General features: G+C 49.4%; 1 long non-coding RNA gene across 1 annotated transcript; it reads right to left on the bottom strand.

Annotated features, from left to right (window-relative positions):
- Positions 1 to 1,566: 1,566 nt before the first annotated feature.
- On the bottom strand, positions 1,567 to 25,042 carry LOC142560365 (uncharacterized). The gene is made up of 2 exons (XR_012823354.1): positions 24,547 to 25,042; positions 1,567 to 1,942 (listed from the first exon to the last, which is right to left on the bottom strand). It is a non-coding gene; the product is annotated as an uncharacterized LOC142560365 (long non-coding RNA).
- Positions 25,043 to 25,360: the final 318 nt, after the last annotated feature.

Below are 25,360 nucleotides of genomic sequence, written 5' to 3'. Positions count from 1 at the left end.
GTTTAGGAAGAGATCAACACTATTCGAAAGCAAAACCTAGGCTCCGTGCGACTAGTAGGCTTTAGCCTACCTGTCGCATTTGCTATACATTTGCTACCCATTCGCTATACCAGGGTCTCGGCGCCAACAGCTCGTCCTCTGCCCTCACGCCTGCCCTCGCGCACTACATAGATGATAACGCCCCACTAATGCTTGATAAGTGTTCATCACACAGTGAAAAAACAAGCGCTTATGTAGGTCACAACAACTGACACAGTTACATTTTTTCTACAGAAAACAATCTTGTTTTTGCCAGTACGTTTCGCCACCAGTTCGAGGTGTTTCTCGGAAGTGGCGCCGCCAAGCATCGAATTCCAACAAAAAATCCGTTGCTAGTAAAGCAAAAGCTTGTGTACATGCTAATGAGTCATGAACAGAAAATTAAGGCTCATACTAAATTCGCGAACTCTATTTTATGAAAACCTCCACAGGCTTTAGTGACCTCGGTGACACCTAACTTTACGTAAATATTGCATTTGGAAACGCTCGCGGGAATTTAGGGGCCCACTCCCAGCTTATTATTACTACTTACCATTAAAGTGTTTATTTATAGTTTCTAACTTCTCCTTACGAAAGCGTTCAGGTCCGACTGACGTTATCAGCAATTGAAACAACGAAGCTACAATCATTAGTATAGTTCCAAAGAAAATGTTTCAAGGCCTAATTATATTGAATAACAGAAGTTGCGTTTTGTTACTTGTTTCCCTCATTCATCATTATCATGAGCCCGTTTTATGTCCACTGCAGGACGAAGGCTTCTCCCGTCGATCAGTTGTACTCGTGTCTTGCGCCAACTGAAACTATAACATGCCTAAAATTTCCTCGCACCACCTATAGCAATCTTCCGTCCTGCAATGCGCTTCTCTTCATTTGGCAATCATTCGGCAACCATCGGTGATCCGCCCGACGCATTATACGTGGCCTACCAAACTCCGTATCTTAGAATTTCCGCTATAACTCCGTTTGTTACCTAATCCACACAGTCTTCCTAGCTCTTAATGTTATGCGCATAGCATTTTTCATTCCGTCGCTCGTTGCGCAGGCATATAGCTTAATTTCTAACAAGCTTCTCTTCCGTTACTAGCGATAGTCAAAGTACAGGCATACTCCAAGATGAAAATCTTTTGTCACATCATAACGTACTCGGCACCTTTCAGAAAGCCGTTACAGAAATATTCGCCCGAAATCTGCAGACTTATTTTGAGTAATAATGAACGCTGCGCAGGTCAACGCACGCCGTTCTGAGATCTACGAAAGCACTTTTCTGTTTCCGTTACTTTCATTTTTCGCATTACGTACATCAAGCAAGACTACCATCTTCTCAAAATCGTTTGAAAACCGGGTTGCACATCAACGCTTCGCGACGACTGACATGAATGTAGTAAAATGCAGTTCTGCCATTCACGTGTACACGACGGCACAGAAAAGTCGTAAAGAATGCAGATGCGTCACCACCACCACACACACACACACAAACACAATAGACCAAGATTAGCTAGACAAAAAATGAACGGGGCCCCGTAAACGTGACGCTTCAATAATTTTACTCCCACGCCTGCCGTCCCTTTAACCGGCAGTTGGCGCGCGCTCCACACAACAGTGCGACGTGCGGTTTCCGCCGCTAACGTTTCTATCGATCAGTCAACGGACGAGCGCCGAGGTCGATTCGCATTGGTCGCTTCACCCTCTCCACAAAGCCGTATCCTATAGGTTGGCTAATTAACGAGCACTGCCATTGGTCGCTCAGGAGCCAATCGGCGTCGTGGGGAGACCTCGCCGGATCCGTCGCTCGACATCGATTGGGAAGTGTTGCGCAGCGCCGCCGCTGCGACTACGCCGGGTCGGAATTCAAAGTCGGGTGATCCCGGGTAGTTCCGGTGTCCCGCTGCCATTTGGACAAACCCTGTGTGACGAGAACAATGTAAGTTCTTCCTCGCAGTTGAATTTTTAGTTTTCTATTTTGTTACGCGATTAAGGCGTTATGCGTGAAGTTGCAAAGGGTGTAAGATCACCTCATATAGCCGCGGTTACACGAGAGCGCTATCTGCAGTTGCGGCGCGGCCGGTTTCTAAAGCATGAATATGATTTTGTAAAAAAACAAATGAATATGCATATAGTCTGCAGTCTTTGGTGGAAGCGAAGCGAAACAACCACTAGACCTACTCCAATGAACTTCATTGCATTTAAATGAATATGGGCACATTCTCATTACTGTTAGGTACTTATCTCGAATTTAAACCCTCAATTTTATTTCTCTAATAATGCAAGTTGTCATTGCTTGCTTCCACTGATATGCTAAAGTCCATATTTCATAGCGCCGGTTTCCGGGTATTCCACCTCAATCTTTAGCAGAAATGCTCTGGATTTGCGTCAGAAACTTTCGCACGAAATATTTTATTGCACACAGTGGATGAAAACAGCGAGGAACACCAGTGAATTTCCGCATTTGTGACAGATTTTGGGTACGAGTGTGTAGGTTGGGCCTGGTGCTAGTCTTGATTTATGTACGAAAAGGAAATAAGCACTGGCTGCAGCTTCAGTTCAGCAATTAAAGCACATGGTATAAGATATACTACATTATTACAACGAAGCTGTATATGGTTAGCCGATTCGTCCGTCCGTCTGTCGGTCGCCTGTACGCCGAAAACTCCTCCGACGCAATCCCATGTGCATGCGCGAAAAGAGAAAAAAATCGGCGCACGATTAGCCAACACCACCTAGATAGCACAAGGCCACTTTACTCCGATTCATGCCGTCACGCTACCTGGCCTGAAATTTACATTGACAAGGCTGGCGTGAGCAAAGCAATGACGTCATAATTACTGTTGCCTACTCGGGAACATCTCCATTAGATGCTATGGCACTTGCGCCAGGTAACATGATGGCATGGATCGGAGTTAAAAGGCCTTGTAGTATCTAGGTGGTGTTGAGAGTAGCTGCGCCAGTAGTGACGTCGTTGCTCTCCGTCGTAGCCGAGCGCGCGCGCACCAGTTTCTCCCCGGCTCCGAAATGGGTGGGTAACGCGTCATAGGTACTCCTGAGGAGCAGGCAGCTTTCGATCAGCAACGCCGCGAGCAGAACCGGGAACGAGCTCGTCTACGCCGTGCCGATGCCGCAGCCCGGGCACAAGAGGAGGCTCGTGCAGCCGAGCGCAAGCACCAAGGGCGTACCGAGGATCCGGCATCCTACCAAGCCTCCGTTTGATGAACCGTCGGGATTAACCCAGCGATAAACACCGGGGCCGCACGTTTTCGCTTCATCGGTTAACCATCTGTACGGAGTGCTTGGGCGGTGAATTTTTTCTTTGTCTCCGTCATTTCTTTCTGACTAACTCAGAAAGAGCCTGTTTGAGGGCGCTGCTTTATGATGCGGGTGGGAGCGCAGTCACGTGGTATTCGCCATATTTCGCAGGATTTATTTATCAGTCGGAAAAAATTAGTGCGCAATTAGTATGTCGGCGAAAATATCGCAGTTAAATGTCCCTTGGCTGTGCCTACAGATGCGTCATTGACACTTTGATAATTATGACATGGTTCCTCACTTTGACGTTCGTGTGAAGGAGTTTCGCCTTCACAACTTACGAAAAAGCGCGCCTTGCTTTTGTACGGGTCGAGGGTACACGGAGTATTAATATGACGTCACATAGCTCAAAATGGAAGTGGGACTCCTCGAACTTAACTGCACATGCGCTCCGTCCTTCCGCCTTGCACGAAATCAGCCCGCTCGCGAATCGTATACAATCACGAAGGGTGCGCGCCCCAGTGGCTTCAGCAGCGAGGAACACGTTGCGCTTGCGCACCTAAGATGGCGCAGGCGCCGGAACGAAGAAAAAAGCTCGCAGCGCAAACACGCAAGGCAGCCTTATTGAGGACTTCGAAAATGTGACCTGCATGGGGATAGACTATCCAGGACCTCCTTCCTAAAGCAGCCTCTTCGCCGAGTATCTTGCGCATCCCGCCTATTCCTTGTCAAAATTTCGGTCGATGTAGCAGAAAATTGCCTTTCTTCGGTCGTTTTAAGTGTGTGCATACATTTTAGGGGGTAACATACTTTTATATTAGCAGCACGTGCACGCACCCTCTTTTGCGAGAAATAAAAAAAGAGAAAGGCACCAAACTGGAGAAAGAAATGAAACGGAATTCGGATGCATATTGTGAAAGCTATAGCATCAGCAAGCGTAGCTACGTGTTACTCCTATATCACGTCTCCTGTTACCACCTCGACAGACTAGGCTTTTGCGACAGTTTCAGCGTTGAGTAGAGAGGCCATTCGCGGATGGGCGACGTATGGGTATATACGAACGCAGGTGGGAAGCAAACACTTTTCCAACAGCGCGGTGACGATATTTCGCGCGATTTATGTCGTACTGACCAGTAACAAGAGACAGGGTGGTTTATTTCACTCGCCGAGCACGCTTTCACGAGTAAAAACAGCTCAGTGAGAAAAATAGTATCGTTGAGAAAGAAGCGAAATCGTTTTTCGGCCATTACTGCGTGTTTGCCATTCGAAAATGCATACATTAAATATTAATCACATATATTTACCGCGAGCGTACCATTTTCTGTGATAAGTAAACTGTGCGGCACCTTCAGCGAAGAAAGGCTCATTATAACGATTTATTACGGTTGTCGGAATATATTCCGTGCACGTAAGCGGCATTACTGCAAAGAAGTTGTGCATAACTTTTTTTCCTGGTAAGTATTCATCAAGCACTTTGCATCAGTCTTTGTCCTTCTATACATATCTTGCATAATTTGAAGCTTTTAACGTATATACGGCATATCGTTTTTTTTATTTACATCTGTATAATGTGTATGTTTCTGGCAACTGCAATGCTGTCAAACGTACTCTTGCTGTCTGCGGTTTTGTCAGACTTGTCAGTCGGCTTTCGCCACAAACATTTCTGCTGTAACGTACACCTTTCACGATGATGAGCAAAACGAGAACAAGGTGGAAGCGGGGAGCCAACGTTTCGACAAGTGGACTTGTCTTTTTTAAGGCGACCATATGCTTTTCCCGACATATATACTGTGCCGAGGAAAGCCTATCTCGCCTTAAAAAATAAAAAAAACGAGTCCACTTGTCGAAACGCTGGCCCCTGCTTTTACCTTGTTCTCGTTTTGCTCATAGTCTTGAATTTCCATCTCCCGCTTTCCCCCTATTTTCGCTAAGTTTCACGATGGAATGTTATCGTCATCGATGCGGTATACTGGTATTATTAATATTATTACAGAGAACTGATAGCAAACAAAAGAAATCCCATTTAGACTAACTTCGCATGGGTCGCACTTGCGTTGTGCGTTCGCGCTTGCGCGTGTGGGTATAACCCGCCTGCAGCGCCACGCCTCCCCCGTGGCGGCATTCGTTTCGTTCCGTGCAGCCGCGAGCGGTGGCGACAGCAGAACGTGAACGGCGCGTTCGCCGACCTGCGCCGCCTGGTGCCCACCCACCCGCCGGACAAGAAGCTCAGCAAGAACGAGATCCTGCGGCTGGTGTTGCGTTTCGCCTGCGACACGTGGTTTTGCCGGCGCGACTGCGGCGGGGCGGCGGACATGTTGGCCCGATCGTCGTCGCCGCAACACTCATCGCCAGGTGTTTCCAGGCGCGACTGCGGCGATGCGACCGCCTAGGGATCATCCTCGCATTCCAGTCATTGTGCCCGAAACAGGCGATGCCAAAGCAGGGATCTCATTCCAGTCATTGGGCCCGAAACAAGCGATGCCAAAGCAGGGATCTCGTTCCAGTCATTATGCCCGAAACAGGCGATGCCAAAGCAGGGACCATCCTCTCAGTACAGTCATTGTGTCCGACCGGCAGCGCCACGACAGGGTGCTACGAGATCGTGCTCGACATGGTGCTACGGCATCGCTACGACAGTGTGCGTCACCATTAGCCCATTGTACATTCACGTGCTCGTCTTTTGAGGGGTTCCTTCTTGCCCTCAACTGCGAGAGTATAAAAACAGCTGCCCCCGGACGCCAAAAGGGAGGGCTCCGATTTCTTCTGTTGAGTGAAGTGCTCTCCCGTCTCTCTACTTCGGTCAAACCTGACCGCCAACTCTTTGCGATGTTAAAATAAACAAGTTGTTTCGTTGTTACCAGTCGACTCATGCTTTGCCGGGACCTTCGGATGATTCCAGTTGTACCCCAGGCCGCCAGGCCAACGCTACCCTTGGGGCTTGCGACCCAGGTACAACCACGGGCGTCAGCGCCGAGTTCCCAACAGATCGTACCAGCGGTCCGATCCAAACATCTGGTTGGCAGCGGTGAGATCACCTCCGACTTCAAACAACTGTCTGCCAGCGGTGAGATCGCGACAACGGAGGCCAGCAGCGAAGAGATGCAGTTGACTGTATGCTGAGCAGCTCAACGACGATCCGGGAGCAGTGCAACGAGCCCTGTGTGACGACTGGTTGCCTGCAGCGGAACGACTGCGCGGAATTCCTGCCTGCGAGGTTTGGTGAGTGCGGGACTTTCTTCTTCTGAGCTTTGCCAGGCTTTTTGTTAGTGTCAGAAACAGAGCTGGTAATTGTGGTTGTCGTTGCTGCCGGGTTAGTTTGCGGCAAGACAATAGTAAGCAGTAGAGAAAGCAGCATTCAGAGCAGCCATGGATTTGAAGTCGTTGCGCAAACCGAAATTGTTGGAGCTTGCAAGAGAGTTGGGTCTGGATGTCTCAGACAAACTAAGAAAACCTGAACTGCTAAAGGCTATTCTTGAGTTAGAGGCTGAGGATGACGAGCTGTCGGAATGCCTTGAGACTATTGAAGAGAGGGAGACTGCAAAAAGACAGGAGCGCGAACTTAAAGAACAAAAAGAGAAAGAAAAAGAAGAGCGTGACCATCAACACGCTTTGGAAATGAAGCGTCTCGAGATAGAGATGGAACGCGCTCGTAATGGAAGTCAGGCACACGGTGCAGGAGAACGCGTATTGTTCAAAATGACTGACCTAATGCGGCCGTTTAAGCTTGGAGAGGACATTGGTTTGTTCCTGGTTAACTTTGAGCGAACGTGCGAGAAGCAGGGGTTCTCTCGGGAAACGTGGCCACAGCGCTTGCTCACTTTGTTACCCGGCGAGGCGGCCGACGTAGTCGCTCGCTTGGATAGAGAGGAAGCAGAGGATTTCGACAAAGTAAAATCGAGTCTGCTAAAAAAGTACCGGCTGTCTGCGGAGGCGTTCCGTCGGAAGTTTCGGGAAAATGAGAAAGGCAGAAGTGAGTCATATACAGAGTTTGCGTATAGGCTTATGTCGAACATGCAGGAGTGGCTCAAAGAAGAGAAAGCGTTTGGTGACCACGATAAAGTTCTGCAGTGTTTCGGGCTAGAACAGTTTTATAGTCGGTTACCGGAGAACGTGCGATACTGGGTCTTGGATAGGCCAGACGTTTGTACGGTGGCTAAAGCCGCTGAGCTAGCCGAGGAGTTTGTGACGCGTCGAGCTCGCGGAGCTAAGGACGGTCAAAAGGGTGAATTTGGCTCGAAGTTTGAGAGGCCGAAGTTCACACCCATGAGAGCAAAGGGGAACACGCGTAGTGCGGATGCGAGTGAAAGCAGTCCGACCAGACGTAAAGAGACGGCGGCAGCCAAACGCAGAAAGCGGTTCGAGATGAGGCGAGCGGGCGTTTGTTATACGTGCCAGAAGCCGGGTCACTTTTCGGCGCAGTGTCCGGAAACAACACCAAAAGTTGTGTTCTTTTCAATAGGCAGCACTGACGAGAACATGAAGCTTCTCGAGCCTTACATGCGAGACCTCCTCGTGAACGGGAAAGAGTGCCGAGTGCTTCGCGATTCCGCAGCTACGATGGATGTAGTTCACCCGTCTTACGTAGAACCCCATATGTTCACGGGCGAGTGCGCATGGATCAAGCAAGCCGTGGAAGCTCATAGCGTGTGTCTGCCGGTAGCAAAAGTGCTTATTGAGGGACCTTTCGGAGCGCTTGAGACGGAGGCGGCAGTGTCATCTATGCTGCCACCCCAGTACCCGTACCTATGTTCAAACAGGTCCGATCACCTCCTGCGCGAGAAGGGACTTTTGTTTGGTGAAGCTAGTGTTCAGGCCTTAACCAGATCGAAGGTTCGGGAGCTCGCTGCAAAGGCGGTAGTTGCGGGGCCGACGTTATCAAACAACGAAAAAGGGTCAGAGGCGCAGCAAGCTGATATTCAGAGCACGCCCGAACTGAATAAAATTGAGTCTGTAGCGTTGAAGGCGCCAGATACTGGAGAGGAAAATCCCGATTCGGGAAAGTTAGAAGAGCTATCTACTGATTTGCTCATCGCGCCTACGTCAGACGGACTTGATAGGTTGCTAAAAGTCAGCCGGACGGCTTTGATAGCCGAGCAAAAAAAGGATGGCAGCCTGGAAAACGTGCGCTGCAATGTCAAAGAAGGTATCGCCAGGAAAACTGCGCGTTTTGTGGAAAGAGGTGGAGTCCTGTACCGGAAGTATCTAGACCGCAGAGGAGTGGAGTTCGATCAGCTGGTCGTGCCTCAATGCTATCGTCAGGATCTGTTGCGCTTGTCACATGGGGGTTCGTGGTCCGGACACCTAGGAGTTAAGAAAACTAAGGACCGTCTCTTGCAAGAGTACTATTGGCCAGGGTGTTTTCGGGACGCAGACCATTTCGTGAGGACATGTGACACTTGTCAGCGGGTGGGCAAACCAGGGGACAAATCAAGGGCGCCGTTGAAATTGGTACCTATCATAACGGAGCCTTTTAGACGGCTCGTTATTGATACTGTGGGACCTCTGCCGGTAACAGCCACGGGGTACAGACACATTTTGACTGTGATCTGCCCAGCGACAAAGTTCCCTGAAGCAGTGCCGCTTAAAGAACTCAGCTCAGTTGAGATAGTCAATGCACTACTGTCCATATTTGCGCGAGTTGGTTTTCCTGCAGAAATTCAATCAGATCAGGGCACAGTGTTTACTAGCGCTTTGACGACAACTTTTCTCGAAAGGTGTGGGGTAAAGCTGTTACACAGCTCAGTGTACCACCCACAGTCGAATTCCGTTGAGAAGCTCCACTCCGTCATGAAGCGCGTGTTGAGAGCCTTGTGTTTTGAACATCAAACTGACTGGGAGCTGTGTCTGCCTGGGGTGATGTTTGCTTTAAGGACCGCGCCGCATGCGGCTACGGGGTTTTCGCCAGCTGAACTGGTGTACGGTCGCTCGCTTCGATCTCCGCTTCGCATGCTTCGAGAATCATGGGAAGGTAGGGGCGACGACCCAGTCGTGGTGGAGTACGTGCTTAAGCTCCTCGAACGCTTAAGAAGGGCACAGGAGTTGTCAGGTGAAGCAATGACAAAGGCCCAGCAGAGGGCCAAGGTTTATTATGATCGGACAGCCAGGGCCCGTCGTTTTGAGGTGGGCGATGAGGTCATGATATTGCGCACATCGCTAAACAACAAACTAGACGTGCAGTGGGAGGGCCCAGCACGAATTGTTCAGAAACTGTCGGACGTTAGCTACGTGGTAAGTCTGCCAGGAAAGCGGAAAGCACAGCAAGTTTACCACTGTAATCTGCTCAAACCTTATAGACAAAGGGAAGCAGTGGTGTGCATGATGGTAAACGTTCCTGAAGAGCTTCCGGTCGAGCTTCCAGGACTAGGCTCAGTGACGAACAGGGAAGACACCGGTCAAGTCATTAGTGACCTTATCAGTAAAGCACCGCTGTCGCCCGAGCAGAAAACCGAACTACACCAGCTATTACAAGAGTTTCAAGGTCTGTTCTCTGAGAGGCCTGGTAGGACTTCGGTACTTACTCATGATATAGAACTTACCTCCACAGAGCCAGTACGATCCAAGGCGTATCGGGTGTCACCCCGCCAGAGCGATATTATGGAGGCTGAGGTAAAGAAAATGCTACAGCTCGGTGTTATTGAGGCAGGTGAGAGTGATTATACCTCCCCTTTGATTTTAGTTGAGGTACCGGGCAAGGAACCTCGTCCTTGCGTCGACTACCGCAGGCTTAATTCCATCACTAAGGATCAAATTTATCCGATCCCTAACATCGAGGAGCGCCTTGAGAAAGTTAGTAGCGCTCAGTTTATTTCCACCCTAGATCTTGTCAGGGGTTACTGGCAGGTTCCACTTACAGAAGAGGCTAGTAGGTATGCGGCGTTCATTTCACCAATGGGAACATTCCGTCCTAAAGTGTTGAGTTTTGGTTTGAAGAACGCGCCATACTGTTTTTCAAGTCTCATGGATAAAGTGTTGCGGGGACAGCAAGAATTCGCTTTACCGTATCTAGACGACGTAGCGATATTCTCCGCATCCTGGTCTGAGCATATGACACACTTGCGGGCAGTGCTAACCCGCCTGCGCGAAGCAGGCTTGACAGTAAAGGCTCCTAAGTGCCAGTTAGCACAGGCCGAGGTTGTCTACCTCGGTCACGTGATTGGTCAGGGTCGTCGCCGCCCCTCTGAAATAAAAGTGGCCGCTGTGCGAGACTTTCCGCAACCGCGCACCAAGACCGATATTCGGTCGTTCTTGGGTGTCGCCGGCTACTATCAGAGGTACATTCCTAGGTACTCTGATATCGCGGCTCCCCTGACGGATGCTCTAAGAAAAACAGAGCCTCAAACAGTCGTCTGGGACGAGACCAAGGAAAGAGCTTTTAGCGCCCTAAAGAGTGCCCTAACAAGCCAGCCTGTGCTACGATCGCCAGACTATACAAAAGGGTTCATTGTTCAGTGCGATGCTAGTGAGCGAGGCATGGGCGTTGTACTGTGCCAACGGGAAAATGGAGAAGTAGAACACCCCGTCCTGTATGCTAGTCGTAAGCTGACCAGTCGTGAGCAGGCGTATAGCGCCACCGAGAAAGAGTGTGCATGTCTCGTGTGGGCCGTTCAGAAATTGTCATGCTATCTAGCCGGCTCGAGGTTTATCATTGAGACGGATCACTGCCCTCTCCAATGGCTGCAGACCATCTCTCCCAAAAATGGCCGCCTCCTGCGCTGGAGCCTCGCTTTACAACAATATTCCTTTGAGGTGCGTTACAAAAAGGGGAGTCTCAACGGTAACGCCGATGGCTTAAGTCGAAGCCCCTAACGTAGGAATCAGCCTCAAAATTGTTTGTTACTGATGTTTTTCTTCCTGAGGCAGGATTTTTTTTTAACATATTGCTTTTGTTTAGTGTTTCAAAGTGATGATATGCTTTCTAGTGCAATTTTTCAATTTGTGGACGCGTTCTGAGTGATGCTAGACTACTGTAAGGAACTAGGCAGTGGTATAAAAAGGGGAAAGAGCCTGGCAGGGCTTAGTGAGGGTTGTGCCGTGCTTGCTGACTGAGCGGTTGAGTTTCAGCGTAGTTCTAACGCTTGCCGGGAACGAGAACAAAAATGTGAACTCTCCCGAAGTCACTTTGCAGTGTCCCGTGCGAACCTGAACGAGAGAACGAGGCCTTCTCTGTGCGCTGCGCTCAAGAAACGTCGAGGGACGCCCGACTTCGGTTATGAGCATCATCGAGCGACATCCCTCCGGACAGCGGATGCAGTCCCCTGTCCATCGGGATCTCCTTCCCCCGGCGGGGCGGTCTGTTGCGTTTCGCCTGCGACACGTGGTTTTGCCGGCGCGACTGCGGCGGGGCGGCGGACATGTTGGCCCGATCGTCGTCGCCGCAACACTCATCGCCAGGTGTTTCCAGGCGCGACTGCGGCGATGCGACCGCCTAGGGATCATCCTCGCATTCCAGTCATTGTGCCCGAAACAGGCGATGCCAAAGCAGGGATCTCATTCCAGTCATTGGGCCCGAAACAAGCGATGCCAAAGCAGGGATCTCGTTCCAGTCATTATGCCCGAAACAGGCGATGCCAAAGCAGGGACCATCCTCTCAGTACAGTCATTGTGTCCGACCGGCAGCGCCACGACAGGGTGCTACGAGATCGTGCTCGACATGGTGCTACGGCATCGCTACGACAGTGTGCGTCACCATTAGCCCATTGTACATTCACGTGCTCGTCTTTTGAGGGGTTCCTTCTTGCCCTCAACTGCGAGAGTATAAAAACAGCTGCCCCCGGACGCCAAAAGGGAGGGCTCCGATTTCTTCTGTTGAGTGAAGTGCTCTCCCGTCTCTCTACTTCGGTCAAACCTGACCGCCAACTCTTTGCGATGTTAAAATAAACAAGTTGTTTCGTTGTTACCAGTCGACTCATGCTTTGCCGGGACCTTCGGATGATTCCAGTTGTACCCCAGGCCGCCAGGCCAACGCTACCCTTGGGGCTTGCGACCCAGGTACAACCACGGGCGTCAGCGCCGAGTTCCCAACAGATCGTACCAGCGGTCCGATCCAAACACTGGCCATCCGCTACATCCGGCTGCTCAGCTCGATACTGGACTACCAGCGACGCCGAGACCAGCAGCTTCGCTGCCCTGCCACCGTCGTTGGAGGCGTCGTGGGCAACGGCGTGCACGGCCGAGACGCCAACCTGCTCCTGTTGTGCTCGGTGCGCGTGAAGCAGGAGCCGCCGGACGAGACGGCCAACGGACCGACGCCTCCCAGCTCAGCCTGGGCAGCATGGCCGAGCCGTGAACAGCGCTCTCCCGCGGGAGAGCGAACAATGTGTGTGTACAGTTGGTTGCATCGCGACGTAAGTACTAGGGGTTGTTACGATCGGCCTGCGGGGGCTGGCGATCTTCGGTGAAGCGACCTCCGAACCTTTTTTAGCCCTCTGCGACGACTCGCTTTGTAAAGACAACAATGCACCTCGTCAACAGCCCGGCGGCGCCGGCCTATCTAGCCCCGTTCGGCGGGCCGAGTATTGTTAGTTGATTCGCTGCCGCCTTCACGGTTTGCTTGGAGGAAGAGAACTCCTGGAAAAGGATGTTTTGCGGTGCTTTTACACGGGCCCCAGAAGTCGTCACAGTCAAAGGACATACGCGGCGCTCACTGAGTGCGGGGTCAGCTCTGGGATCAAGAGGCGCCTGCTCGGGTCAAGACCCCTGTCTACAAGAACCCTCTCACCACGGTGTGTTGAGTGAAACCAAAGTGCGGAAGTGAGTGTGTGAACCCTCCCCCTCCAGGGCGGGTCGGCTACGATGACTCTCCCATTTAACGAACGTTGAACGGCAGTTTTCCCTCACCTAGGGATCTAGGGAGGATAGAGTGTTTTTGAGCAGCCGTTGACGGCTGCGTAGTGTGCATTCTCTTTCAATTATGCTAGACTGATGAACTGTAATGTTCTCCACCCTTCAAATAGATATTGTAAATAAATTCCATATTCCTCGTCCTCATTGAGAACAAGTCCCTCCCTTCAACAACGTCCTTACCGTGGATGAGTCGGACGATAGCATGGGCTAGCTACCGCGTATTTCATGCCCATCCCCAATCCTTACAGGGTGTGCACGCGTTTAGCGATGTGTCATGCGCGTATGAAATACTTTTGCATAGAGTAAACACTCCTTATAACGGAGTAATATCGACATGAAAATTGACTTCGTTATTAAAAGTATCTCGTTCAAAGTGAATGAGTTAAAGGAGTGTCATAGGAACGCGAGAAAATGAAAGATTTTCGAATAAAGCGATTTCGTTATAAGGAAGGTTTGCTATATTAAGCTCGATAATGACATTGTAAATACCGTCCAGACTTCCAGACAACTTCCTTGTGGTAAGCATACGAGCAAATGTGCGGCAAAATGAGCTCACCAAAAGTTGCCTACCGTCATATATCTCTTTAGCAAAGTGGCCGGCCTTTAACAAGCGCCGCCAATCACAAGCTAGTTCTGAAACGTATGTACGCGCCGGAAGAATATGACCTAGAGAATAGCAGATTCGAAAGAATGACGCAGTACTGCTTCTGGTGCCTTTATTGGGCTCACTGTGTGTGCTGAAACGACAGGCCCGTAAGGTGCCTCTATTGCTATCGCGGAAGGGGGCCGGGTTCCCGGTCAGCATCAACGCTTTGATGCGATGACGTCAGTGCAGTAAAGCGTTTCATGCATTGTTTTTGGTTACGGATAGCTTCGAGGCGCAGTATAGCACATGTAAGTTCTTCACGGAACCCCCCCCCCCTCCTTCATTATTCCTTCACGTTCCTGTGAACTGCATGGAGAATGCAGATAAACACGTAAAAGTATACGTTAAGTAATAGTTCAGTGGGTCACCCACAGCGGATACTATAGGTACCAACATCACTGCGACGCACTTTAACCATACTTAGCTTCCTCTACTCAAACGAGATCTCTACAGTGCATCGACTTCCTTCGTATACAGCGTTTTTACGAGCATTACTTGCGACGCATCCTAAATAAAAAGAAAGAAAAAAGAGGCCGTGCGTGTGTGTACCTGTGGCTAAACGCCCTTGTCAAAGCTGGCTTTCCCGCCGTGCGAAGCTACGTGGGGAGAAGCCCACTTCCATAATTTTCAATAAGGTTACAGTAAGCTTCGTTGTGGGAAAACATAAAAATGATAAATGAGCGTAGGTGCGTCGGCCGGTGCTCAAGCCTGCAAGCTCTCGGTTTCGAAAATTCCGCTCAAACAACTTTCTTATCGGGACACTTCAGGCACGCAAGGCTATCGCCTACAACGATTTAAGTCGCAGGTCGCGGTAAAACACTCCATTTGTTTTCACTTTCTCATGCACACACCTCAGAACCGAAGAGATGGGGCCTCAGTAACAGGAAGAACAAGTGTACAGAGTTATATTAGCGTGTCAATTTGTGCTTAGGTCCTAAGCTTAAGCGCGTACGGGTACACAAATACGGTTCGCATGTGTCCTCAGCTGCTGCCAGAGCGGCTCCTTATAGGAGTAGATCTTGTTCGTTTTTGAGAAATAAAAATAAATAAATTTGGAGCCAACGTGCATCGTTATATTTTATATTTATAACCACATTAACGTGGTTTAGCGTTCAATTGTACAATGTGGCCCACTCTCGAAAGTGACACCGCCTAATATTCTGCCATTGATTACCGCCGAGAAGACCTCGAAGCTTACAGCTCAACTTTATATGCGTATATGTCTGCTTGCCCGGTCCTTTCAGAAGCGGTAATGGCTGCATTACTATTTAGGTGTTTCCTCTACGAGTGGACTGAAGTGTATAAGCTAAGGAACGTGGGCTGCCTAAAACATGGGCTGTTGTGCTCACTTTACCCCTCTACGACGTGGAGACTGCAATGTACTCCGATACTCCTCTCCGTACGTTCCTCGCCTTCGCGTCATGAAACGGGCTATTCGCGTGCGTCATCTGTTTTGTAGTCAGCACCGCTTTTGGTGACGAATCCTGCGAAGGATTCGGGAAGTTAGGCAACGCCCAACATTCGTGTATAGAGGAGCGAGCACGTGTGCGTGAAATCGTCTAAAGCAGCCAACCTGTTCAATAAGGATCGCCGTCGCTTACTTAGGATAAACATGACGTCCGACCAATCTCCTTTTATTTATTTTTTAAAAATCTAACAAAGCTTTATGTGTGTGGTGCAAGGGAAGCGAGGAGGAGGGGGTGGGAGATGTTGGCTGAAAAAAAATGCAAACTGACAGCTTTCCCTTTGGAAAACGTGCGTGTGTGCTTGAACACAAGCCGATTTCAATTAAGGAATGTGCCTCCCAGAACTTTCACTGGAAAACAGAGGGTTAACGGTATTCCTCCTGTGCTTGATCGAAACAGTTTGGAACCGAAACACTGGAGTATAATCCAGTTGAAATAGTATTCTCAAAGAGACCATTCCTATGTACAAGTAGGTGGTTCACTAATAACGTCGTCCTGTACTTCATCCAGTGATAGCCGCCTTGGAACGCAAGACCTCGTGCATACGGTGATCTCTATAAAGCGAATACACGCACTAACACAGTACAGTTGCAATTTCCAAGTAAAAAAGCGCTTGCACAAAAACACACTAGTCACTGCTATCTCTCTACTTTTTTTCTTTCTACAGAGTACGTCTGTAGATACCAGCGTTGAGCGTAAATCGCACAGCGCGTTTCAAGAAGTCACCCAGGCTAACGGTGAGAAGCACCCACAGACACTCATCTCTTCGTCATCGCTACGCGGCGTTGGTGTTTCAAGCTGTGTAAGTGTGGATGAGAGAGGTCGGGAGTGTGGGGGGAGGGGGGAGGGAGGAGGGTACGAAGGCTGGCGGAAGTGAAACGGGGCGTCGACGCTGCGGGCTGTCGAAACGGAACCAAGCGCCGTCAAACCGGACGCCGATAAGGAAGGCAGCTGAGAACGGGGGCGGCGTAGGGCAGAGACAAAGCCGTGCCCGATGCTGTCTACCATACAGCGCACGCATCAAAGTTGACTGCGCGGCGCGCAACGCCCTCTCGTGTTTCACGAAGAAGGAGATCGCGGTCCGAGGAGATAATTGTTTCCCCGTGCGGTCACTATAAGTGGACATTTCTGTCCGAAGGCGGCGGAGTGGCTTCAAGTTTGGACCCCACTTGGGCTGTGTAGAAGCTGGTAAAAATGCAGGCGATGGGCGTTGCTTACTTACTACACGCCGTAGTGAAACGCGAGCTTCAAGAGCGGCAAGAAAGCAAAACGAACGACCATCGCCATAATTTACGTTAAGTCTGCGCGCTGTATCTTGGTGAATCTTTAAAATTATCCGCTGAACTTACACTACAGCCTCAAAACTCCGCCGCCGTATAGTAACCGCTTGCTTGTGAAATAACCGTGTGAACGCGAAAAGAGAAATTCGTGATGTAGACTGCATGTTGCGTGGATGTGTTTGGTTAATTAAGACTTGCACACAGGCGTACATACCGAAATCCCGGTACCAGCGAGCTGGCGGTGCCTGGGAACTGGTACTGTAAGGACATGTCTGCCAGAGTGTGACCGTTCGGACTACAGCATCCTGATCGGAAGCGGTCAACACCGCCTAGCTCACTATTATCTCAAGTTTTATAACACAGCATCGTATTTTCGCGTATGTAACCTTCCAATGCAAGCAACTCTCAGGATCAAATACTGAAAAAGCACACAGAAAGAATCCCGCACAAGGCCGGCGCGAACAATAGCCTCCAACGATGCTCAAATTATTGCATAAAGAAACTCGCACGAATTAGGCGGAAAGAAAGGCTGGCTCCAGAAATTATTTTGTTTTGTATGATCAGTGATTATACCGCTCTCAATGGCGACTCCCGTTCATGTTCGATATGGCTTTGCAGCAATGCTCGACGCACTGCCGTGAAGCCGTACACACGCGAATATATTTGTACAATTCATCCCCAAGCCAATCCAAAGCGTCAGGTTAACGGGAACATAGAGGCCAGATGAAGAGAAGGTACAGCAAAATTGTGACAATGACATGTTGTGTCATCTGAATATCAAAGAGCATCTACTACGTTGTATTCAAGCCTATAGGAAAAGCATGACACAATGAGCCTACTACAGTTCTATTCTCTTCTCTCTTTCGTAGCTGGCTCATTGTCGCGACGGATAAAAGGACAGAATAGTATCGAAACAAGAAGAGCGTACCTTCCAGGGGCAGCGTTTATCACATAGCGAGCTCTGCTAGCTCATCGAAGTGTCACGTCAAGGGTGAGGTTCTGAGGAACTCGCCTCCACGGTTATCATTGAACGATCCGACAAACTCGATGGGTGTAGTGCGCAAGCGCACAATATGAATGTAAGCTCCGTGCTTATGAGAATTGCCAGCCTTTTTTTTTTACGGAAGCGCAAATCAGGCAGCAAAGAAGCTGGCCGTTCCATTCGAACAACCATAGCAGGTCCACTAGCCGTGCTATCGTGCATTGCACGCGCATCGTCGCGGACTGAGATCTCTGCCGAAGCAGAGGCAGCCCACTGCGTTAACCGAAGCTCACAATTCAGCGGCACGCGCAAGCCACGGTGCCACGACTAAAAAAAATATAGAACCTGAGATAATCACGCGCTCTATTGAATACGTGCGGAGAGGAGTTGTAAAAAAGAGACACGCTGCTGCCTCTCCCGTTTTTAATCCTCGGCGATCCTTTTGAAAAACAATCCGTGCCCGCTCTTCCTCGGCGCGGGATCGGGTGGGACGGCAGGTCTTTTTTTCTCGACGCACGAACTGCAACACTATCGCCGCCGCCATCTTCTCTGTACGCGCGGCGCTCTGCAAAATCGGGGGCTGCGACGTGGCACTGTCGATTGGCTTTGAATTATCGTGTTGACAGAGGGAAGGTCAGGCCGGTGGCTAATGGCCGCGAAATTGGAAAGGAGCGACCGGTCTTCCCTCAACGCGCGAACGCGCAGCGGTTGCACCCGTATACAGAGCGTGCCGAAAGGAACAGGCGGCAGTCAGTCTGCGCGCTCGAGTTCCCATTTCCGCTCGTGCGATCGCGCGCGGCCCGCAAGAGGGGGCGGCGGGCGTTTTCCCACGGCAGGAGACGACTCGTTCAGTGCGGCGCCGGCGGATTAGTTCGGCCTCTTCGCACCCGACAACGACGCTACCACCAGCCGAGCGACCGTCGTCAAAAGAATTTGTTTCATTCTGTGCTCTCTCTGGTCGCCGTAGCTGTATCGGTGTATTCCCTCCCTTTCGCTTCAGCCTCGTTGGGGTCGAGATATGCAAGCGCACACGACCGGACTGGTCACGACGTCCGCCGCTAGGTGACGCGCCCAGCGCTTGCACTGCACCTGCGCTGATGATGCGAGCAAAGAAACGAGTCGCACGCAAGCGCGGTACCGCGATTCGCATCGAGGTTATTTTATGGCCCGTGATCGCAGGAACGAGGGTGAACGAAGCGGTGAATCTGATGGGCCCGAGTAGCCTAGTAATTTACTGCGCGGAGGCGTGCACTGCCACGGGTTGGCTCTGGGGCTTCGACTCTTTGTGCCTTATCTGTCTTCGCAAACAAGCCGACCTTGAAATACGACTGCGCACACAGGCGTAGTGAATAGTGAGATGCACTATCATGTGACTCCGCTGTATAGCTTGGTCTTGCAAAATATTGTTCAAGTAAAATTTGAATTAGTGGGTTGGTTTTACGTGCCAAATCCACGATCTGATTACGACCGTCAAACGCCAGCTCGCGCGACTGAGAAGCTTGAATGTTGCTCCCAGGTAAGTATACACCTGCGCGCTGATGCGCACTGTTAACAGTTCGTCCTGTACTGGGGTTGCGCCCGTGGGAGCCCTAATTGAATATGTCCACACTACTATAGGATAACGTGAAAGGCATAAGCTGGTGCCAATGCGCACAAAAGCTTTCGGGTCACGGAATCCACGAAGAAGATATTTCGTCGGAGCCATAGCATCCAAGCAATACCGAAAATGTGCAGTGTATATTTCCCCGCGGGAACTTCACGCCGCACGCAGCCGTGACGCCTAAAATACACCCGTTATTCGGGGCTTCAGCACGGCGAAATTTTTTGTCGAAGTTCATACCGCTTATTCGCGATTACTTAAGACAGCTCCGTAGAATTCTGTTTTTTCAGAGCGCGTACTTCGAATCAATGCTAGCGAATGCTGAACGGCGATATAGGATGCATCCACACTTATTCTGACTTGCTTTTGCTTGATTTTGTGACATACGGTCCAACCCAAGGCCGAAGGACAGCCTACGCAGCAACGCCAGCCTACAAACAGCAAGGTTTACAGACGCCTTAGACATAGAATGTGTGCGCTCGTGGAAGCGCCAGTTACGACTAAAATTCCAACACTCAAAACCAACCAGGAAATACAACCACGAGGGAACCTTCCATCGACCAAAAGCTGAAGCGACTCGTAGCGTTAACAGCATGCCAATATAGCCATAAAACGAGAACAAAAATGGAACTTTTTTGCTCGATGGCCGAACTAAACGAGTGTGTTTAGTTCGGCTAAAAAAAAAGAGAGAGAGAGAGAAAAGAACAGGAAAAAACACCAAAGACGGAATTCAAGCCGGTTAAGCCCATTCGCCCAGCATTTCGCGATTCCGCAGTGAACGAGCACGGGTATTCGATGGGATGCGACAGGGTGCGCAGAGGCATGCTTCTCCCCGGAGCACCTCTTATCTGCCGTTGCCAGGCGCGCCGGCGGGTATCGATCGGCGCACGCCGCCGCTGCTTGAAGCGCCATTGGGGAAAGAGGGAGAACTGGTAGTAAGGAGGGCTGTCCCGTCAATGAGAACCCCGGGAGCCAACTGCGGGTCTGTGCCACGCACTGAGCGACGCACGCGAAGGAATGAACATTCCGAGAGCAGACACCGAGTCATCATCATCAGCAGCAGCAGCAGCCTATTTTATGTCCTCTCCAGGACAAAGGCCTCTTCCCTGCGATCTCCAAGTACTACTGTCTTGCGCCAGTGGCCGCCGTCTTTTATGCTTGCAAATTTCCTAATTCCGTCACGTCACCCACTTCTATACCTTTCTCGACTGCACTTTTCTTCCGTCGGCACCCATTCCGCCCGACGCATTACGTGGCCTGGGCCGCTATTTTGTAGCGATGCCTTATGCCTTATTCTATGCTATTCTTATCATCCACCACAGACGGCCGCCTGATCCCGTTGATAATGTGGGCAGACCGTCGCTGTGACCACTGGCCAAGCGCAAAAAGCCTGAAAACGCATAGAATCGGAAAAGGCATCGATACAAAATACCGGCCCTGCTCAACTCCCGCTTCGTTAATGTCAGCCATAGAATACCGGCCGACCTTAGCTCGCTCTCCAATGCACACCGCTGTCTTCGTCCGTTTTAACGTTCCGCCTCAAAGTTTGTTTTCGTTCCGTCTCATCTTATTGTTTCATCAAAGACATTGACTACCGAGCACAGAAGCAGCTGTTCGTAGTTTTATTCTACCTGCCGGATTGTGGTCGGTAGCAAATGACGCTCTGCCACTAATCACGATGTTGCGAGTTCGATACCAGGATAAAATGGCCGAATTTAGACGTGGGCGAAATAAAAAAAAAAGAAGAAACGCTCGTATACCGTTATTTATTGCGCAAGATTCAAAGAATCCCAAGTTGTGGAAATTAATCTGGAGTACCGCATTTATGCGTCTCCTAATGCCCGTGAGTTTCTTTGAGACTTTATAAATCGCTTGATAAGCTCCATACATAACCTACAGGTATCCTAACAGTGACGAAGTCAAGTCAAGACTAATACAAGTGCCCTTGTCGAAACACTGGTTCCAAGCTGAGGTTCCCCTTGTTCGGCCTCTATATATATATATATATATATATATATATACCATTACAACAGGAAGTGTTATAAGGAAGTGTCCTCTCCTCTCTATGACAAGAATGTGACAAAGGATGGCAAGTTGCCATCGTGAGGATGGAAAACCTCCTTCCTGAACTGTTTCTCCGAAGTACAAAGACGCGTGTAGCAGCTTCTGCACTGATTTTTTTTTAAAGGATGCTCATGCGTGTTTCCAGAGGGTATTATGGCAACGACAAGGAAGCTCTCATTGGAAAGGTCCGTAAGTTATGCACGAAAAAAAAAAAGAAGTCTATAGAAAGCCAAGCCAATCTACAAGATGATGATGATGTTGACATGGATTTTATTGGCCAGGGATGGCCAAAGAGTGCCAAGAAAAATGGCATTAAGCAGGCTATGAAGTGGTAAATTGCAGACGGTAAGTGTACTATCGCTGTATCGGTGTCTAAAAGATTCGCTCTAAATGGCGTAAAATAAGTAGACACTGAAATAATGAGAATGACAAGTAATGTGGGCTGTGATCATGAATAATATTCTTTAAGTGGATGCGGCAAGTGGATGCCTCGCAGTATGCGAGAGACAGGTACAGCATGGCTTGAACAAGGTGTCAGGGTGGGCAGAGAAAAATGGTTTTAAAATCAATCCTCAAAAAAGTTCTTGTGTGCTGTTTACAAGGAAGAGAGGCCTAGTTCCGGATCCTTGCTTACAAATGTGTGGACAACAGATTCCTGTAAACAAAGAGCACAAATTTCTAGGTATTATACTCGACAATAGACTCACTTTCGTCCCACACATTAAACAACTCAAAGAAAAGTGTCTGAAAACAATGAACCTAATGAAACTTCTATCCCAGACTACGTGGGGTAGTGACAGGAAGTGCCTAATGAATCTGTATAAGAGCCTCATCCGGTCACGATTAGATTATGGTGCCGTGGTATATAACTCTGCCGCCCCAAGCGCGCTAAAGATGCTAGACCCGGTTCACCATCTAGGCATCCGTTTAGCCACGGGCGCTTTCAGAACAAGCCCAATTGAAAGCTTATATGCCGAATCGAATGAATGGTCTCTCCACCTACAGAGATCATACAACAGCTTTATATATTTCCTCAAAGTACGCTCTAATCCTGAACATCCATGTTTTGATACCGTTACCGATATGACGTGCGCTACACTTTTCAGCAACCGTCCCTCCATAAGACACCCTTTTTCGCTGCGTGTGAAGGAGCTTAGCAATGAAATGCATGTCCCACTCCTCGAGCATCGCCTAATGCACACAATCAAGCTCTTACCTCCCTGGGAGTGGCAGGTGATACAATGTGACATATCCTTTATAAAAGTTACAAAGCACGCTCCTGAGGCTGAAATCAGAATGCATTTCCTAGAACTACAGCACAAGCACTCCTGTGCAGATTTCTACACAGACGCTTCGAAGTCAAATACCGGGGTATCCTATGCAGCAGTCGGCCCATCCTTCTCGCAATCCGACGTACTGCATCCCGAAACAAGCATCTTTACGGCCGAGGCCTACGCATTACTCTCTGCCGTGAAACATATAAGAAGATCAAAACTTTCAAAAGCAGCGATCTATACAGACTCTCTAAGCGTCGTGAAGGCCTTGATGTCAGTCTATACACACAAAAATCCTGTACTTAGTGAACTCTACACCGTCTTGTGTAAAGCGTACATATCTAACCAGCGTATCATTATATGCTGGGTGCCTGGCCACAGGAGCATTGAGGGTAACGTTCTGGCGGACGAGATGGCCACGTCAATCGCATCGCAAACTGTTAACCCTACCGCTGCGGTGCCTGTCACAGATCTGAGGCCTTTCTTGCGAAGGAGATTGCGGGACCACTGGCAACGCATGTGGGACGCGGAAACGAATAATAAGCTCCACCTGATAAAACCACAGTTAGGATTCTGGCCCTCTACTACAAAATCGCGCCGAACAGATGTCCTATTCTGTCGGCTCAGAATAGGACACACGTTTGGCACCCATAATTTTCTACTAACCGGAAGTGTGCCTCCAACCTGTGGTAGATGCGGGGAGAGGCTGACCGTGCTCCACGTCCTTCTGGAATGTCGCGAAGCCGAATCTGAAAGAACGAAACATTTTTCCTTAGCTTACAGACAGCACATCCCTCTCCATCCAGTAATGTTCCTCGGTCCAGAACCGCTTTTTAACACAGACACAGTCCTAGGTTTTCTGAGAGATGTGGTCCTACATGTTATTAGCCCCATGCATTCCTAGCGCTTCCTCTCTTTAGAGGACGCCGCTGGGATAGTTGTACGGTATAGCACATGCCTCCAGACCCTTGTGTTTCAAGGGCTCCAAGGAGGCAGTAGTGCTCTGGCATTTCTTATAATCGTGATATATTTTACTTATCGTATCATTCTTTTTATATGCATCTAAATTTTCATAGAACAAGTCATACGTCATCGCCATAATTTTATCATACAGATTTTACGCATTTTAGCGCGTATATTTTAAGGCCTCTTTACAGCCACCTCACACCAACTTCACAGCAATCATAATTACACCGCAAACTCATTACCACAGACATGGCGCTCTTTGGCCACACCTGGCCCTTGCGCCATAAAACTCCACACATCATCATAAGTGGATAATACAATAAAATGTGTCATTGCTAATGGCACAGCCGCCACACAGGGGCCCTTTAGCTCATGGACCCAGAGGCATGTGCCTTACTTACAGCACTAGTATCAAGCACCCTCTAGAGAGAGGGCGTGCTACGAATGTACAAGATGTCTGCACACTGTTCTAAAGGCTGCCTTAGCCCTGTAATGCTGAAAGACTGTTTCACTTAAAGTAAAATCAGTAATTGGATCGCTAAACTATACATAGGTAATACGTTCAGTTTCTAGAGCTTAAAACTAAATTTTGATTCTTCAAAGTGATCCTAACGTGACGGTTTTTCTTTCTTTGGGGTTATACAGAATCTTTAAAAATTGCACGTGGCCTTTGGCGTACCTTTAGCCATTGAGCTGGATTAATCAAATCAACGGACAATACTTGCACAAGAAATTGAAATGCAAATGTATTAATTAACACAAATTCACTCATTAACTTCTTATTCATTATTCCGCCGCACATACTGTACAATCTGTGTCATCCTTAGTATTCGCTCCAAGTGGATGTATTTTCCAAAGTCACCGGATACAATTCCCAAATTGCAATATGTGCCGCAAGATCATAACTTTAAAAGTTAACTTGTGATTTCTGTTTATTAGTCAATTATGTATTTTGACATTTCGTGTAAGTAATGTCCGCCGCTTCGAGTAATCCAGTTCAAGGGTACGAAATTAATTACGCTACCGGTAACACGCAAGTTTTCAAAAATTCTGTCTAATACTAAAAACAAAAACCGTATTGAATACGATCGAAATTACACGAGAAAATCTTTACGAGGAACACCTAGTTGCGTCTGTATCCCTCACTTGTTCCGGGGCGGGGGCGGAGGCAGACAGACCCATCACGACCGAGCAGCGGGCGCCGCCTTCGGCAGGGGGCGCTGCTGCTGCTGCCCCGGATGAAGGACGGCGGCAGCCACCTTCTGAGCGGCTGCCGGCAAGACGCGTGCCGCCTGTGCCTGAGCGGCCTGCACCACCGCTGGGACAGCCAAGGCACCCCCGAGCTTCCGCAAAGGCTCGGGGATGACGCTGCCAGCCGCTACCGGTACGGCAGCCGAACCCGGTACCTCGGCGGCACCACCGTCGTCCGCACCTCGCTCGCCAGCCGGGGCAGGCACACTGGCACTACTCGAACTGCTCGATTCCGGAGTTGGATTGAGGAACCTGGGAGAGAAAGAGCGTTGTTGGAACAGGGGTCAACTTTCGGCCGGCGAGTAGATTGATTGATTCACTTCATCCGCTTGAGTCACGATTTAGGTATGAACTGCCGATATATGTGGCAAAGCTACACAATTTTGCTACAAAGCACTGCAGATTCCCGTGAAGTAAAGTCAAGCCACTAGGAATGTGCTTTGTATCACTTGCAAGAAATGCCTACTTTGTAAGAAAATAGCAACTCTAATTTATAACCAAAGAGTATCCGGTCCCATCTGGTTTCGTAAATAAATACCTTCGGAGAGAACACTGCCGCGACTTGTGACATACGTTTTATAAAAAGGAAAAGCTGCGCACAAACTACGGGACCCAGAAGCTTGATTACTTAAAACCAGGTTTCGTACACAAACACCCCAATGCATTGTAATTTATCGAAAGAAGCACTTCTGTCCACGCTCCGAAAAAA

The sequence above is a fragment of the Dermacentor variabilis genome, chromosome 10 (genome assembly GCF_050947875.1).
Source record: "Dermacentor variabilis isolate Ectoservices chromosome 10, ASM5094787v1, whole genome shotgun sequence".
Taxonomy (NCBI): domain Eukaryota; kingdom Metazoa; phylum Arthropoda; class Arachnida; order Ixodida; family Ixodidae; genus Dermacentor; species Dermacentor variabilis.
This window is presented reverse-complemented; position numbering and strand designations above follow the sequence as displayed.